The sequence below is a fragment of the Entelurus aequoreus genome, linkage group LG15 (genome assembly GCF_033978785.1).
Source record: "Entelurus aequoreus isolate RoL-2023_Sb linkage group LG15, RoL_Eaeq_v1.1, whole genome shotgun sequence".
Lineage (NCBI taxonomy): Eukaryota > Metazoa > Chordata > Actinopteri > Syngnathiformes > Syngnathidae > Entelurus > Entelurus aequoreus.
Window position 1 is genome coordinate 12435621 of NC_084745.1, and position 18499 is coordinate 12454119.

Below are 18499 nucleotides of genomic sequence, written 5' to 3' on the forward strand. Positions count from 1 at the left end.
ATAACATTCCAACAATAAATATGTCTCTCTACTTGTGTGTGTGTGTGTGTGTGTGTGTGTGTGTGTGTGTGTGTGTGTGTGTGTGTGTGTGTGTGTGTGTGTGTGTGTGTGTGTGATTTCATCCCACCAAAAACAAAAAAACAAAACTAATGTAGTAGAATTTCTGACCTTTTGACCTATAATTCTTGTCTTTTAAGAATGTCCGCTCATTTTCAATACTCTTGTATTTTTGTGCCATTGAATGGACCAGTTGTGGGACAAAAGTGAATATTAAGTCGTGCCAACCTGTCTACAGAATGTGTTGACTGTCTAAAGGATTCGAGTTGTTATGGAACAGATAGGAAAAGCAAAACAAGACATTGACGCACTCGATAAGGAACGATGACGCACAACAGACATATAAAAAATGGCAGAAGACCGGAACTCGGGGGTGATTTTGGCTTGTGTGTGTCTTGTTTGCCCCGGAGTAACTTGTGGTTTGTCTGCACGGCCAACTCAATTCAACCTGCACTTCTGATAATGGGTAAATACATTTGTTGTACTAAACTACTTTTGTTGCCTGCTTAAGCTTCGGACAATCCACTACACTAACAATAAAGATGGTAACTTTGCTTAAAAATATTTATTCATACCGTAATTGTGCTGTTTCTTACGCGTGTATTTTTTAAACATTTTCATGACTTTTGCTGTGCATGCCTTCTCAACCCCTACGTTAATGTGTGCTGCTGCGAAAGTGTTCTTGCCCCTCCAAACTCTCTCTCTTTGTTTATAATGCATATTTTCGGCTAGATTTACTCTCTATTTAATCCAAAGAAAAAAACTAACCGTCAACGGTAAATTTTTACCATCGGTCTCCAAACTACGGCCCTAGGCCAAACGCGGTACGCCGACGTCCAAAATCCGGCCCCCCTGATTTTTTGATGTTTTTAGATTTTTCTAAACATATTGGGCATCCCTAGACTCACGAGGCCATCGGCGAGACTTATGGTAATGGTATCGGGTGTGATTTTTGAACATTTTCATGACTTTTGACCACTTTTCCAATGGATTAGTCAAAAATGAGGGGCGTATTGTTTTCAAAAGGGGGTGGAGTCCTATAAAAAGTTTCGACCAATCAGACTATCAAAAAGATTGTTCTCAAATACTATTGGTTGATGTATTGGCAGGGGAGGTCCTTTCGTACTCCGTCGGGGGTGTGGTCTCAAAGGACAACCTTCTTTTCGTCGTCAGTACGCATTTCCAATTCCGGGTGCTTCGAGACAAGACGTCTATCCACTTCTCCCGCAAAGACTCGGTTGGAGGAATTTGAGTGCGATTCAGAAAAATCCTACTTTTCAGAGGAGCGTCGTGGTAAGTTTTATCATTTTTATAAATTGAAACTGGCGTTTCGCTAATCATGCCTGCTGAAACAACAGCTTTCTCCATCTTTTCCATTTTCTCTTAATGCTCGTACCTCCCCTTCACCCCACCCCTCCTCTTACAGGGCCACCAATCACATTTTGACATAAAGTGTCTCCCCCTTAGCCCCGCCTCCTTCTGACCTCCCCTTCACCCCACCCCCCTCTGACCTTTTGACCTTAAGGTGGTAAATCTTTTTTTGACTAAAGGTGTCTCCTTCTATCTCTCTTATGTGTATACGTATATATGCACATATACATATATATACCTTATCACAGGGGCGTCCAAAGTGCGGCCCGGGGGCCATTTGCGGCCCGCAGGTAATTTTTTAACGGCCCCACGGCACATTCTAAAAATACGATGAAAAAAATATAAAAAACATAAAAAGTGGTATAAAAGAGCAAACAGGGGAAATGTAACAAGAAAATGTTGCAATGTTTGCTCTAATAACACAAAGCTGCCATGCAGGCTTTTTCTTTCTTTATAAAATAATAATGAATCAAAATCAATGTCATTATGAATTATTGACCTATTCAAGGCTCCATTTACTTCACATTAAATATTCCACTTTGAGATATTTTTGGGGGGAAAATGTTGCATATTTTTTGGTTTGCCATTTAAAAAACAAGGTTTTTTTAAAGAAGGGCCTAAAACGAACAAACAAAAAACATAAACAACAATAAAACGTATAATTGACGGATGGATCTGAAGTTGATCTTGAGACTATTGTGGTAAGAGTTTAAAAAAATGTTGGATTTATTTTTTTAAACTTTACTGAGCAGGACCCTTTTGGATCCCCAATAATTTTAGTGGGACTTTTTTTTTTTTTTTAAGTGTCATTGCTCAAAAAAATAATGAATTAAAGTAAACGTTGTTATGAGTTATTGACCTTTCTAAGATTCCAATTATTATATAATCTCAAATATTCCACTTTAAAATTTTATTGGGGGAAAATGTTGCATATTTTGTGTTTTTTTCCATAAAAAAACACGGTTTTCCTTGACAAAAATGGCATACAACTTAAATCTTTGAAAGCGTTTTATTGACAAATAAATGTTGATCTAGAGATTTAAACCTTGAATAATAATAATAATAATAATACTAAATAATGACACATTTGTAATTTTTTTTTTTGACCAAAACCTTTTGGGGTCCCCGGGATCAAGTCTGAATGGAGGCCTAAATGTATCTTTTTTATACATCTATTGTATTGGTTTTTAAAATAAAAAATATCAAAATGGCCCCCGCTTGCTTTGATTTTTCAGTGTGCGGCCCTCAGTGGAAAAAGTTTGGACACCCCTGCCTTATCGAGTCATACCTCAAATTAAAGCTTGTGATAATTCCTTTGAAAACATTTCATTATTTTGTCAATATACTCTAATAAGATAATGTAATGACCCCCCAAAAAATGTGTATTAATAGCACATGGTGCTGTATGGTGAATAAACAGTAAATACAACATAAACCCAATAAATAGCTAATAAAGAAAAACTCATTAGATAACGTTAACACACTGAGAGGAGAGTCCCAAAACCAACAGCAATGTTTTAATTACAGCTCTTTCTCCCGCTGGACCAACATAAAGGTCGATTTTATTCTATCTCGCTCGCTGCACAGCTTGGCGAGCAGGCATTAATTGGTTTTTATTTCAAAAAAAAAAAAAACGTGCAATCAGCACAACAAGTGCTTCCTGTCTTTGTTTAATTGGCTCTGGAGGAGTTGGAGGGCTTGAAAAGAAATAATGGGAACACTGCTGTTTATTGGAGAGGCTTTGTTTGACATCTGAGGACTTTAGAAGGCAACCTAATGGCGGATGGATGGCGGCCTCTGGTGGAAAAGCAAGGAAATGCCTCCTATTACTTTCTTAAAGGCCTACTGAAAGCCACTACTACCGACCACACAGTCTGATAGTTTATATATCAATGATGAAATCTTAACATTGAAACACATGCCAATACGGCCGGGTTAACTTATAAAGTGCAATTTTAAAATTCCCGCCACACTTCCGGTTGAAAATCTCCTTTGGATATGATTTATGCGCGTGACGTCATAAAATGCACGGAAGTGTTTGGGCCCTATTGGACACAATACACAAAGCTCTGTTTTCTTCGACAAAATTCCACAGTATTCTGGACATCTGTGTTGGTGAATCTTTTGCAATTTGTTTAATGAACAATGGAGACTACAAAGAAGAACGTTGTAGGTGGGATCGATCGGTGTATTAGCGGCTAAGTACAATACTTACAGCAACACAACAAGGACTACTTACCCTGATAGAAGACACCTAGCCGATGCTTGCCGCCAAAACCACGGATGAAGTCCTTCGTCGTGCCGTTGATCGCTGGAACGCAGGTGAGCACGGCTGTTGATGGGAAGATGAGGGCTGGCTGGCGTAGGTGGAGCGCTAATGTTTTATCATAGTTCTGTGAGTTCCGGCTGCTAAGTTGCTAAATTAGCCTTAGTGTCGTTAGCAACAGCATTGTTAAGCCTTACAAGGCTGAGAATTTTTAACCGTGTAGTTACATGTACATGGTTTAATAGTATTTTTGCTCTTCTGTCTATCCTTCCAGTCAGGGGTTTATTTATTTTGTTTCTATCTTCATTTGAGAACGATGCTAGCACGTTAGCTCAGTAGCTAAGTGTGTCACTGATGTATTGTCTTGGAGATAAGTCACTTTAAATGTCCATTTCGCGTGCTCGACTCTCATTTCCAAGAGGATATAGTATCCGAGGTGGTTTAAAATACAAATCCGTGATACACAATAGAAAAAGGAGAGAGTACAGAGTTCTGTGAGTTCCGGTTGCTAATTTGCTAAATTAGCCTTAGTGTCGTTAGCAACAGCATTGTTAAGCCTTACCAGGCTGAGAATTTTTAACCGTGTAGTTACATGTACATGGTTTAATAGTATTTTTGCTCTTCTGTCTATCCTTCCAGTCAGGGGTTTATTTATTTTGTTTCTATCTTCATTTGAGAACGATGCTAGCACGTTAGCTCAGTAGCTAAGTGTGTCACCGATGTATTGTCTTGGAGATAAAAGTCACTTTAAATGTCCATTTCGCGTGCTCGACTCTCATTTCCAAGAGGATATAGTATCTGAGGTGGTTTAAAATACAAATCTGTGATCTACAATAGAAAAAGGAGAGAGTGTGGAATCCAAAGAGCCAGCTTGTACCTAAGTTACGGTCAGAGCGAAAAAAGATACGTCCATCACTGCCTCTCAAGTCCTTCACTGTAACGTTCCTCTTCTACGAATCTTTCATCCTCGCTCAAATTAATGGGGTAATCGTCACTTTCTCGGTCCGAATCTCTCTCGCTCCTTTGTAAACAATGGGGAATTGTGAGGAATACTAGCTCCTGTGACGTCACGCTACTTCCGGTACAGGCAAGGCTTTTTTTATCAGCGAGCAAAAGTTGCGAACTTTATCGTCGATTTTCTCTACTAAATACTTTCAGCAAAAATATGGCAATATCGCAAAATGATCAAGTATGACACATAGAATGTATCTGCTATTCCCGTTTAAATTTTTAAAAAAAATCATATCAGTAGGCCTTTAAGCACGAAAGTTAAATGTTAATTACAACAAAAAATATTTTATTTATAAACTAAGAAAATCAGAGTGAAAATGTGTAGAACTAAAATAACAAAAAAAATAATGTATTAGCATACGACCGACAGACATTTCTGGATGTGGATGGATCGGGTCGTTATAGACTGAAAGATGCATGTACGGTGGACCTCCTCGCTAGCATGGGAATACTTCGTGGGCTACATCGAGCGGCCTTTGTAGCAGCGGAGTCAAGTGCTAGCGGTGACCGCCAATGGAGACGACATAGGCGGTGCGAGCGGAAGCAGAAGCGGGGATGCCGAGCTGGGCTAACAACAAAGAGAAAAGCTAACCAAAGAAGCGGGGAGTCTCCGGGTAAGAAGCCATTTAAACTAGAACTAGCCGGCGTCAGGCTGGATAATCCCTGCACACATAGCAATTCTCTTAGAATAAAACACAACTCACATAATGTTTTTTCTTTTGTGACCGTGTCAGAGGCAGACATACATTGTACTGAGGTAGCTAACTATGATGCGTTCAGTTTATCGCAACATCAAGCAAACAATCTGAATATCCCCGTCGTATCAATTCCTAGATATGGTCGAAACTATTTAAAGTGCAATACGCATAATAAACGCAACATTATTAATATTGCTACTTCGGATAATTTCAACAAACAATCCTCAAAACAGCCCACTACCTATAATATGGGCTTTTTAAACATAAGATCATTATCTTCCAAAACGTTATTAGTTAATGAAGTCATTAGAGACAACAAACTTGACGTCGTTGGTCTCGCCGAGACCTGGCTCAAACCAGACGATTTTTTTGCGCTAAATGAGGCATCTCCTCCTAACTATACCAATACACATGTTGCCCGACCTCTTAAAAGGGGAGGGGGTGTCGCACTAATATACAATGAAAACTATAATCTTACACCTAACCTAAATAATAAATATAACTCGTTTAAGGTGCTCACTTTGAGGTTTGTCACACCGCTGCCTCTCCACCTGGCTGTTATCTACTGCCCCCCCTGGGCCCTATTCGGACTTCATCAGTGAATTCTCAGAGTTTGTTGCTGATCTAGTGACGCACGCCGACAATATAATCATAATGGGGGACTTTAATATCCATATGAATACCCCATCGGACCCTCCATGCGTGGCGCTCCAGACTATAATTGATAGCTGTGGTCTTACACAATCAATAAATGAACCCACGCATCGCAACGGTAATACGATAGATCTAGTGCTTGTCAGGGGTGTCACCACCTCTAAAGTTACGATACTCCCGTACACTAAAGTAATGTCCGATCATTACCTTATAAAATTCGAAGTTCTGACTCATTGTCAACAAACTAATAATAATAATAATAACTACTATAGCAGCCGCAACATTAATGCTGCCACAACGACGACTCTTACTGACCTACTGCCTTCGGTAATGGCACCATTCCCAAATTATGTGGGCTCCATTGATAACCTCACTAACAACTTTAATGACGCCCTGCGCGACACCATTGATATTGTAGCACCGCTAAAGCTAAAAAGGGCCCCTAAAAGGCGTACCCCATGGTTTACAGAAGAAACTAAAGCCCAGAAATTATCATGTAGAAAGCTGGAACGCAAATGGCGTGCGACTAAACTTGAGGTTTTCCATCAAGCATGGTGTGATAGTTTAATAACTTATAAACGCATGCTTACCTCAGCTAAAGCTAAATATTACTCAAATCTCATCCACCTCAACAAAAATGATCCTAAATTTCTGTTTAGTACAGTAGCATCGCTAACCCAACAAGGGACTCCTCCCAGTAGCTCCACCCACTCAGCAGATGACTTTATGAATCTCTTTAATAAGAAAATTGAAGTCATTAGAAAAGAGATTAAAGACAATGCATCTCAGCTACAACTGGGTTCTATTAACACAAATACGACTGTATATACGACGGATACCGCCCTCCAAAATAGTTTCTTTCTCTTTGATGAAATAACATTGGAGGAATTGTCAAAATGTTTACTTGACCCAATTCCTGGGAAACTTATCAAGGAGCTTTTTGTATTACTAGGTCCATCAGTGTTAAATATTATAAACTTATCACTTTCCTCTGGCACTGTTCCCCTAGCATTCAAAAAAGCGGTTATTCATCCTCCACTCAAAAGACCTAACCTCGATCCTGATCTCCTGGTAAACTACCGGCCGGTGTCCCACCTTCCGTTTATCTGGAAAATCCTCGAAAAAATTGTAGCACAGCAGCTAAATGAACACTTAGCGTCTAACAATCTCTGTGAATCTTTTCAATCCGGTTTCAGGGCAAATCACTCTACGGAGACAGCCCTCGCAAAAATGACTAATGATCTATTGCTAACGATGGATTCTGATGCTTCATCTATGTTGCTGCTTCTTGATCTTAGCGCCGCTTTCGATACTGTTGATCATAATATTTTATTAGAGCGTATCAAAACACGTATTGGGATGTCAGACTTAGCCTTGTCTTGGTTTAACTCTTATCTTACTGACAGGATGCAGTGTGTCTCCCATAACAATGTGACCTCGGACTATGTTAAGGTAACGTGCGGAGTTCCCCAGGGTTCGGTTCTTGGCCCTGCACTCTTTAGTATTTACATGCTGCCGCTAGGTGACATCATACGCAAATACGGTGTTAGCTTTCACTGTTATGCTGATGACACCCAACTCTACATGCCCCTAAAGCTGACCAACACGCCGGATTGTAGTCAGCTGGAGGCGTGTCTTAATGAAATTAAACAATGGATGTCCGCTAACTTTTTGCAACTCAACGCTAAGAAAACGGAAATGCTGATTATCGGTCCTGCTCAACACCGACATCTATTTAATAATACCACCTTAACATTTGACAACCAAACAATTAAACAAGGAGACTCGGTAAAGAATCTGGGTATTATCTTCGACCCAACTCTCTCGTTTGAGTCACACATTAAGAGTGTTACTAAAACGGCCTTCTTTCATCTCCGTAATATCGCTAAAATTCGTCCCATTTTGTCCACAAGCGATGCTGAGATCATTATCCATGCGTTCGTTACATCTCGTCTCGATTACTGTAACGTTTTATTTTCGGGCCTCCCTATGTCTAGCATTAAAAGATTACAGATGGTACAAAATGCGGCTGCTAGACTTTTGACAAAAACAAGAAAGTTTGATCATATTACGCCTATACTGGCTCACTTGCACTGGCTTCCTGTGCACCTAAGATGCGACTTTAAGGTTTTACTACTTACGTATAAAATACTACACGGTCAAGCTCCTGCCTATCTTGCCGATTGTATTGTACCATATGTCCCGGCAAGAAATCTGCGTTCAAAGAACTCCGGCTTATTAGTGATTCCCAGAGCCCAAAAAAAGTCTGCGGGCTATAGAGCGTTTTCTATTAGGGCTCCAATACTATGGAATGCCCTCCCGGTAAAAGTTAGAGATGCTACCTCAGTAGAAGCATTTAAGTCTCATCTTAAAACTCATTTGTATACTCTAGCCTTTAAATAGACTCCCTTTTTAGACCAGTTGATCTGCCGTTTCTTTTCTTTTCTTTTCTACTCTGCTCCAGGGTGGACCGCTAGCCTGTTCATCGGATGGGGAGATCTCTACGCTGCTGACCCGTCTGACCCCAAAAATTTACTGTGGGACCCCATTTTTATGACTTGATGGGGTCCCTGGGACCCCATTTTGAAAATTCCTAGCGCTAACACTGCTGTCAACAGACGAGAAAAAATGCTTTATTTAAAAAAACATAATATTTACAAAGCAAATTCGTGTATCATTGGCAAATTTTCACCTAGTCCCGGCCTTGGCGTGCTGCCCGCATATATGTGTCCTCTTTTGGGGATTTCAGAATATGGTCAGCCTACATGAATGTTAACATGAAAGTTAGCATGAATGTTAACATAAATGTTTGCATGAATGTTAACATGAATGTTAGCATAAATGTTTGCATGAATGTTAACATGTTAGCATGAATGTTAACATAAATGTTAACATGAATGTTAGCATGAAAGTTAGCATAAATGTTAGCATGAATGTTTGCATGAATGTTAGCATGAATGTTAGCATGAAAGTTAGCATGAATGTTAGCATGGATGTTTGCATGAAGGTTAACATGAATGTTAGCATGAATGTTAACAAATGTTTGCATGAATGTTAGCATAAATGTTTGCATGAATGTTAACATGTTAGCATGAATGTTAACATGAATGTTAAAGGCCTACTGAAACCCACTACTACAGACCACGCAGTCTGATAGTTTATATATCAATGATGAAATCTTAACATTGCAACACATGCCAATACGGCCGGGTTAACTTATAAAGTGACATTTAAAATTTCCCGGGAAATATCCGGCTGAAACGTCGCGGTATGATGACGTATGCGCGTGACGAAGTCAGTATAACGGAAGTTATGGTACCCCGTAGAATCCTATACAAAAAGCTCTGTTTTCATTTCATAATTCCACAGTATTCTGGACATATTTTGCAATTTGTTTAATGAACAATGAAGGCTGCAAAGAAGACAGTTGTAGGTGGGATCGGTGTATTAGCAGCGGACTACAGCAACACAACCAGGAGGACTTTGTTGCCGCGCTAGCCGCCGACCTCACCTTGACTTCCTACGTCTCCGGGCCGCCAAACGCATCGGGTGAAGTCCTTCGTCCTTCTGCCGATCGCTGGAACGCAGGTGAGCACGGGTGTTGATGAGCAAATGAGGGCTGGCTGGCGTAGGTGGAGAGCTAATGTTTTTAGCATAGCTCTGTGCGGTCCGGTTGCTAAGTTAGCTTCAATGGCGTTGTTAGCACAGCATTGTTAACCTTCGCCAGCCTGGAAAGCATTAACCGTGTATTTACATGTCCACGGTTTAATAGTATTGTTGATTTTCTATCTATCCTTCCAGTCAGGGGTTTATTTTTTTTGTTTCTATATGCAGTTAAAGCACGATGCTATCACGTTAGCTCGTAGCTAAAGCATTTCGCCGATGTATTGTCGTGGAGATAAAAGGCACTGAATGTCCATTTCGCGTTCTCGACTCTCATTTTCAAGAGGATATAGTATCCGAGGTGGTTTAAAATACAAATCTGTGATCCACAATAGAAAAAGGAGAGTGTGGAATCCAATGTGCCAGCTTGTACCTAAGTTACGGTCAGAGCGAAAAAAGATACGTCCATCACTGCCTCTCAAGTCCTTCACTGTAACGTTCCTCATCTACGAATCTTTCATCCTCGCTCAAATTAATGGGGTAATCATCACTTTCTCGGTCCGAATCTCTCTCGCTACATTGTAAACAATGGGGAATTGTGAGGAATCCTAGCTCCTGTGACGTCACGCTACTTCCGGTACAGGCAAGGCTTTTTTTTATCAGCGAGCAAAAGTTGCGAACTTTATCGTCGATTTTCTCTACTAAATCCTTTCAGCAAAAATATGGCAATATCGCGAAATGATCAAGTATGACACATAGAATGGATCTGCTATTCCCGTTTAAATAAAAAAAAAATCATTTCAGTGGGCCTTTAACATGAATGTTAGCATGAAAGTTAGCATGAATGTTAGCATGAATGTTAACATAAATGTTTGCATGAATGTTAACATGAATGTTAGCATAAATGTTTGCATGAATGTTAACATGTTAGCATGAATGTTACATAAATGTTAACATGAATGTTAGCATGAAAGTTAGCATAAATGTTAGCATGAATGTTTGCATGAATGTTAACAAGAATGTTAGCATGAATGTTAGCATGAATGTTAACATGAATGTTAGCATGAATGTTTGCATGAAGGTTAACATGAATGTTAGCATGAATGTTAACATAAATGTTAGCGTAATTGTTTGCATGAATGTTAACATGTTAGCATGAATGTTAACATAAATGTTAACATAAATGTTTGCATGAATGTTAACATGAATGTTAGCATAAATGTTTGCATGAATGTTAACATGTTAGCATGAATGTTAACATAAATGTTAACATGAATGTTAGCATGAAAGTTAGCATAAATGTTAGCATGAATGTTTGCATGAATGTTAACAAGAATGTTAGCATGAATGTTAACATGAATGTTAGCATGAATGTTTGCATGAAGGTTAACATGAATGTTAGCATGAATGTTAGCCTGAATGTTAACATGAATGTTAGCATGAAAGTTAGCATGAATGTTAGCATGAATGTTTGCATGATTGTTAACATGTTAGCATGAATGTTTGCATGAATGTTAGCATGAATGTTAGCATGAATGTTAACATGAATGTTAGCATGGAAGTTAGCATGAATGTTAGCCTGAATGTTAGCCTGAATGTTAGTATAATAAGCTACAAGATGAAGAGACTTAATGCATCAGGACTTTGAGGAATGCCCCTCCAGCTGTGGGTGAGTCAGGCGATGTTTTCTTTGAGGCTGGCGACAGATGACTGATGACTAACGATGAGGGGTGAGTGGGTCAGCTGATTTTACAGGAAGTGAAAAAAGTATTCCAAGAAAAAAAAAAAAAAAGATGAATTCTTTCTTTATGCTGCTTTTTTTCTGTGTGCAGATAACCTTTCACCTAGTTATGATTAGCAGATAATAACACTTATACTACTAATAATAATCATGATAATAATACTACTATGTCTAGTAATAATAATAATAATACTAATAATAATAAAAATGCTACTAATAATAATATACATAATAAAAATACTACTACTAATACTACTACTAATAATAATAATAATGTACATAATAAAAATACTACTACTAATAATACTAATACTAATAATAATATACATAATAATAAAAATACTACTATTAATAATACTAATACTAATACTACTAATAATAAGCCACATGGGTCAAACTCAAGGCCCTAGAAAGCCCCAAATAATTTGTCAAACAAATATTTGATTATTTCTTACTGAATGTATTCCTTCTTTCTACTTTGACAGAAAAAAAAACCTATAAGCAATTGTTTAATTTTTTTAAATTTAAATATCTAAACATTATCATACAAATTAAAGGTTTTCCTGTTAAAATAGAAAAATACTTCATCTGCTTGACAAAGTAAGTTATCCAATATATTTTACGGTAAAGTTGTGACATTTAATGTGGTTTTTAATGCATTTTACTGTAAATGAAAAAATCCGTACCGATAAAATTCTGACATTTGAGCTGCCGTTTTTTTACTGCAAAAATACTGCGGTACCATTTTGCCATTTACAGTAATATACCGTAAAATCTACAGTTTTTACAGTAAAAAAAAACAACCTGACAGCTGAGTTGGGAGCATTCTTCAGTAAAAAAAATAAATTTTATATTTACAGTAACCAAAAATACCCTTTTGTTTTTAGCAAATGAGCTGCCAGTTTTTACTGCAATAAAAAGAAACTGGTACCTTTTTGCCATTTACAGTAATACACCGTAAAATCTACAGTTTTTACAGTAAAAAAAAACAACTGACAGCTGAGTTGGGAGCATTCTTCAGTAAAAAAAAATAATTTTCTATTTACAGTAACCAATAAAAAATTATTATTTATCTTTTTTTAGGAAATGAGCTGCCAGTTTTTACTGCAATAAAAATACAATTGTACCGTTTTGCCATTTACAGTAATACACCATAAAATCTAAGTTGTTACTGTAAAAAAAACAACGTTTTTTATTTACAGTAACACAAAAAATTAATTCAATTTCTGCCAACTGAGCTGACCGTCTTTTCACAGTGAAAAACAACAACTTGGTACCGTTTTGCCATTTACATTAATATACTGTAAAATCTAGGTGTATTTTTACGGTAAAAAACTGGCAGCTCAGTTGGAAGCATTTTTTCTATTTACAGTAACATTTACAGTAGCCATTGAGCTGCCAGTTTTTTACTGCACAACAAAATAAACAGAGGTACCGTTTTGGTATTTACAGTAATACACCATAAGATCTACAGTTGTTTTACAGTAAAATACTGTCATCTCAGTTGTCAGAATTTTACCATAAAAAAGCACTTTTCAATTTAGAGTAACAAATAAACCTTCAAAATTCTGGCAACTGAGCTGACAGTTTTTACTGTAAAAAACACAAAAAACTGTTGTACCGTTTTGCCATTTACAGTAAGACACTGGAAAACCTTTTTTTTTTACAGTAAAAAAAACATTTAAAGTGTTTTTCACAACATTTTACTGTAAATAGAAAAAACAGTACTGGTAAAATTCTGACATTTGAGCTGCCAGTTTTTTACTGTAAAAATACTGCAGGACCATTTTGCCATTTACAGTAATACACCGTAAAATCTACAGTTTTTACAGTTAAAAAAAACAACTGACAGCTGAGTTGGGAGAATTCTTCAGTAAAAAAATAAATGTTCTATTTACAGTAACCCAAAAAACTTTTTTTTTAGCAAATGAGCTGCCAGTTTTTACTGCAATAAAAATAAACTGGTACCGTTTTGCCATTTACAGTAATACGTTGTTACCGTAAAAAAGCAGGTTTTTTTTACAGTAACACAAAAAATAATTTTAAAAATTCTGCCAACTGAGCTGACAGTTTTTCACAGTAAAAAAAACCTGGTACCGTTTTGCCATTTACAGTAATACACTGTAAAATCCAGGGGTATTTTTACGGTAAGAAACTGGCAGCTCAGTTAGAAGCATTTTTTCTATTTACAGTGACAAAAATAAATAAAAATTAGCAATTGAGCTGCCAGTTTTTTACTGCACAACAAAATAAACTGCTGTACCGTTTTGGCATTTACAGTAATACACCATAAAATCTACAGATGTTTTACAGTAAAAAAAAAAAAAAATCCTGTCATCTCAGTTGGCAGAATTTTACCATAAAAAAGCACTTTTCAATTTAGAATAATAAAAAAACATTCAAAATTCTGGCAACTGAGCTGACAGTTTTTACTGTAAAAAAACTAAAAACTGCTGTACTGTTTTGCCGTTTTTTACAGTAAAAAAAACATTTAATGTGTTTTTTACAGCATTTTACTGTAAATAGAAAAAAACGTACAGAAAAAATTCTGCGACAGTTTTTTACTGTAAAAAAACCCTACACACTGGCACCGTAAAAACTACAGTTTTTACAGTAAAAAAAAACTAACCTGTCGGCTCAGTAGGCAGAATTTTTCAGTAAAAAAAAAAGCAGTTTTCTATTTGCAATAACAAAAAAAAACAATTCAAAATTCTGGCGACTGAGCTGGCAGGTTTTTTTTACTGTAAAAAAAAACTATGGTACTGAGTTGCCATTTACAGTAATACACCGTAAATTCTAGTTTTCACGGTAAAAAACTGGCAGCTCAGTTGGCAGGATTTTGCCGTAAAAAAAAGTTTTCCATTTACAGTAACTAACATGTTTTTGTTTTTAAAATAGGTAACTGAGCTGACAGTTTTTACTGTAAAAAAACAGCGATACCGTTTTTCCAATTTACAGTAATATGCTGTAAAAAACAGTGAATTTTATGGTAAAATTCTTGCAACTGAGCTGTCAATTTTTTACCGAAAAACCTACAGATTTATTTTTTTACATTGTACGTCAAAAGAAATCTACTAAACAAACACAAAGAGCGGCCCTCTGGGGTCACACTGTAAAAAAACCAAAAACTTTGGTACGGTAAAAAACTGTCAGCTCAGTTGGCAGAATTTGACCGTAAAAAATTTGTGTTTTATTTACAGTAACAAAAACCCCCACTATATATTTTATAGTAAAATTCTGGCAACTGAGGTACGGTTTTGCTATTTACAGTAATACGCTGTAAAATCTACAGTTGTTTTTACGGTAAAAAAAACTGACAACTCAGCTGTTAGAATTTTACCATAAAGCATCTTTTTATTTACACTAACAGAAAAAAAGTACATTTCAGTTTAAAATTCTGCCGAATGACCTGGCAGTTTTTTTTACCAGATTTTTTTTCCATTCACAGTAATACGCTGTAAAATGTACAGTTGTTTTTACGGTAAAAAAAACAAACTGTCAGCTCAGTTGGCAGATTTCTACCGTGAAAAAAGTTTTCTATTTACAGTAACAAAAAAAATAAAGACTTGGGCAACTGTGCTGACCAGCGTTACTGTTTTTCCATTTACAGTAATATGCTGTAAAAACAACTGAACTTTACGGTAAAATTCTTGCGACTGAACTGCCAGTTTTTACCGTAAAATCTACAGATTTGTTTTTCTTTTTGCATTGTACGTTAAAAAAAAAAATCAAATGCATAAGGAGCGGCCCTCTGGGATAGAACCGTTTTGCCATTTACAGTAATACACCGTAAAATCTACAGTTGTGAAAATCTGCCAACTGAGCTGCCAGTTTTTTATCGTTAAAAAAAGTTTATTTACAGTAACAAAAAAAACTATTGTACATTTTACAGTACATTTCTGGCAACTGTGGTTCACTTTTGCCATTTACAGTTATACGCCTTAAGATCTAGTTTTACAGTAAAAACTGTCAGCTCAGTAGGCAGATTTTTACGGTAAAAACAGTTTTCTATTCACAGTAACAAACAAATAAATTGTTTTACTATAAAACAAACTGTGGTAACGTTTTGCCATTTACAGTAATACACTGTAAAATCTGCAGTTGTTTTTACAGTAAAAAACTGGCAGGTCAGTTGGCAGATTTTTATCGTAAAAAAACTTTATTTACAGTAACAAAAAACCCATTGTACAGTCTGGCAACTGTGGTACTGTTTTGTCATTTACAGTAAAACACCGTAAAAACTACAGATTTACAGTAAAAACTGTCAGCGCAGTTGGCAGAATTGTACCGTAAAAAAGTTTTCTATTTACAGTAACAAAAAAGTCAATTTCAGAGTAAATTGCTGCCAACTGAGCTGACAGTTTTTACTGTAAAAAACTGTGGTACCGTTTTTCCATTTACAGTAATACCCTGTAAAATGTAGTTTTTTCTTAAGATAAAAAACTTTATTTACAGTAACAAACATAAAAAAATTGGGCAACTGACCTGACAGTTTTTACTGTAAAAAAACAGCAGTACTGTTTTCCGTTTACAGTAATACTGTAAAATCTAGGTTTTTTCTTACGATAGAAAAACAGTTTTCTATTTACAAGAACAAAAAATAGTCAATTTCAGAGTTAATTGCTGCCAACTGAGCTGAGTTTTTACTGTAAAAAAAACGGTGGTACCGTATTTCCTTTTACAGTAATACACTGTAAAATCCAGTTTTTTTCTTAAGGTAAAAAAACTGTCAGCTCAGTTGGCAGATTTTTAGGGTAAAAAACAGTTTTCTATTTACAGTGACAAACTAAAATTAAAAAATTGAGCAACTGAGCTGAGTTTTTACTGTAAAAAACAGCTGTACTGTTTTCCCATTTACAGTAGTATGCTGTAAAACCACTGTGAATTTTACGGTAAAATTATTTCGACTGATTTGCTACAGATTTTTTATGTTTTTGCATTGTATGTAAAAAATAATAATCAAATGCATAAGGAGCGGCCCTCTGGGATAGAACTGTGGTACCGTTTTGCCATTTACAGTAATACACCGTAAAATCGACGGTTTTACAGTAAAAACTTGCAGCTCAGTTGGCAGATTTTTACCGTTAAAACGGTTTTACAGTAACAAAAAAAACATTGTACATTTACTGTAAATGTCTGGCAACTGTGGTACCGTTTTGACATTTACAGTAATACACCGTAAAATCTACAGTTTTACAGTAAAAACCTGCAGCTCAGTTGGCAGATTTTTATGGTAAAAAACAGTTTTTTATTTACAGTAACAAACATAAAAAATTGGGCAACTGAGCTGACAGTTTTTACTGTAAAAAACAGCGGTACTGTTTTCCCATTTACAGTAATACACTGTAAAATCTATTTTTTTTTCTTACGGTAAAAAACAGTTTTCTATTTACAGTGTAAAACTAAAATTTAAAAAAATTGGGCAACTGACAGTTTTTACTGTAAAAAACCAGCGGTACTGTTTTTCCATTTATAGTAATATGCTAAAAAAAACATGAATCTTACAATACAATTTTTGCGAGTTTTTTACCGTAAAATCTACAGATTTGTTTTTACATTGTACGTTAAAAAAATAATCTACTAATCAAATGCATAAAGAGCGTCCCTCAGGGGTCAAACTGTAAAAAAAACAACTGTGGTACCGTTTTGCCATTTACAGTAATACGTAATAATACAGTAATAGTTTTTACAGTAAAAAACTGTCAGTTCAGTTGGCAGAGTTTTACCGTAAAAAAAAGCAGTTGTCTATTTACAGTAACAAAAAAGTCAATTTCAGAGTAAATTGCTGCCAACTGAGTAACAGTAAATACTGTCAGCTCAGTTGGCAGATTTTTACGGTAAAAAACTTGTTTTTATTTACAGTAACAAACATCAAAAATTGGGCAACTGAGCTGAGTTTTTACTGTAAAAAAAACAGTGGTACTGTTTTCCCATTTACAGTAATATACTGTAAAATCTAGTTTTTTTTTTTTACAGTAAAAGGTTTTCTATTTACAGTGATAAACAAAAATAAAAAAATTGGGCAACTGACAGTTTTTACTGTAAAAAAATCAGCGGTACTGTTTTTCCATTTACAGTAATATGCAAAAAAACCTTGAATTTTACAGTAACATTTTTGCGACAGTTTTTTACCGTAAAATCTACCGATTTGTTTTCAAATTATATGTAAAAAATTGTATCTATTAATCAAATGCATAAGGAGCGTCCCTCAGGGGTCAAACTGTAAAAAAAAACCTGTGGTACCATTTTGCCATTTACAGTAATACACCGTAAAATCTAGTTTTTACAGTAAAAAACTGTCAACTAAGTTGGCGGATTTTTACGGTAAAATACTTTTTATTTACAGTAACAAAAATTGGACAACTGAGCTGACAGCTTTTCCTGTAAAAAACAGCGGTACTGTTTTCCCATTTACAGTAATATACTGTAAAATCTAATTTTGTTCTTACAGTAAAAAACTGTTTTCTATCTACAGTGATAAAAAAAAATAAAAAAATTTGGCAACTGACAGTTTTTACTGTAAAAAACCAGCGGTACTGTTTTTCCATTTACAGTAATATGCAAAAAAAAACTTGAATTTTACAGTAAAATTTTTGCGACAGTTTTTTTTACCGTAAAATCTACCGATTTGTTTTCAAATTATATGTAAAAAATTTTATCTATTAATCAAATGCATAAGGAGCGTCCCTCAGGGGTCAAACTGTAAAAAAAACCTGTAGTACCATTTTGCCATTTACAGTAATACACCGTAAAATCTACAGTTGTTTTTACAGTAAAAAACTGTCAGCTAAATTGGCAGATTTTTACGGTAAAAAACTTTTTATTTACAGTAACAAAAATCAAAAATTGGACAACTGAGCTGACTGTTTTTACTGTAAAAAACAGCGGTACTGTTTTCCCATTTACAGTAATATACTGTAAAATCTAGTTTTTTTCTTACAGTAAAAAACAGTTTTCTATCTACAGTGATAAACAAAAATAAAAAAATTGGGCAACTGACAGTTTTTACTGTAAAAAACCAGCGGTACTGTTTTTCCATTTACAGTAATATGCAAAAAAAACCTTCAATTTTACAAAAACATTTTTGCGACAGTTTTT

The 18499-nt window shown here is 35.8% G+C and overlaps 1 protein-coding gene across 1 annotated transcript in view; it reads left to right on the forward strand.

Moving 5' to 3' along the window:
• Positions 1–18499, forward strand: part of abhd10b (abhydrolase domain containing 10, depalmitoylase b) — a 78092-nt gene that overhangs the window by 33186 nt on the left and 26407 nt on the right. The gene's annotated exons all lie outside the window — the stretch shown is intronic.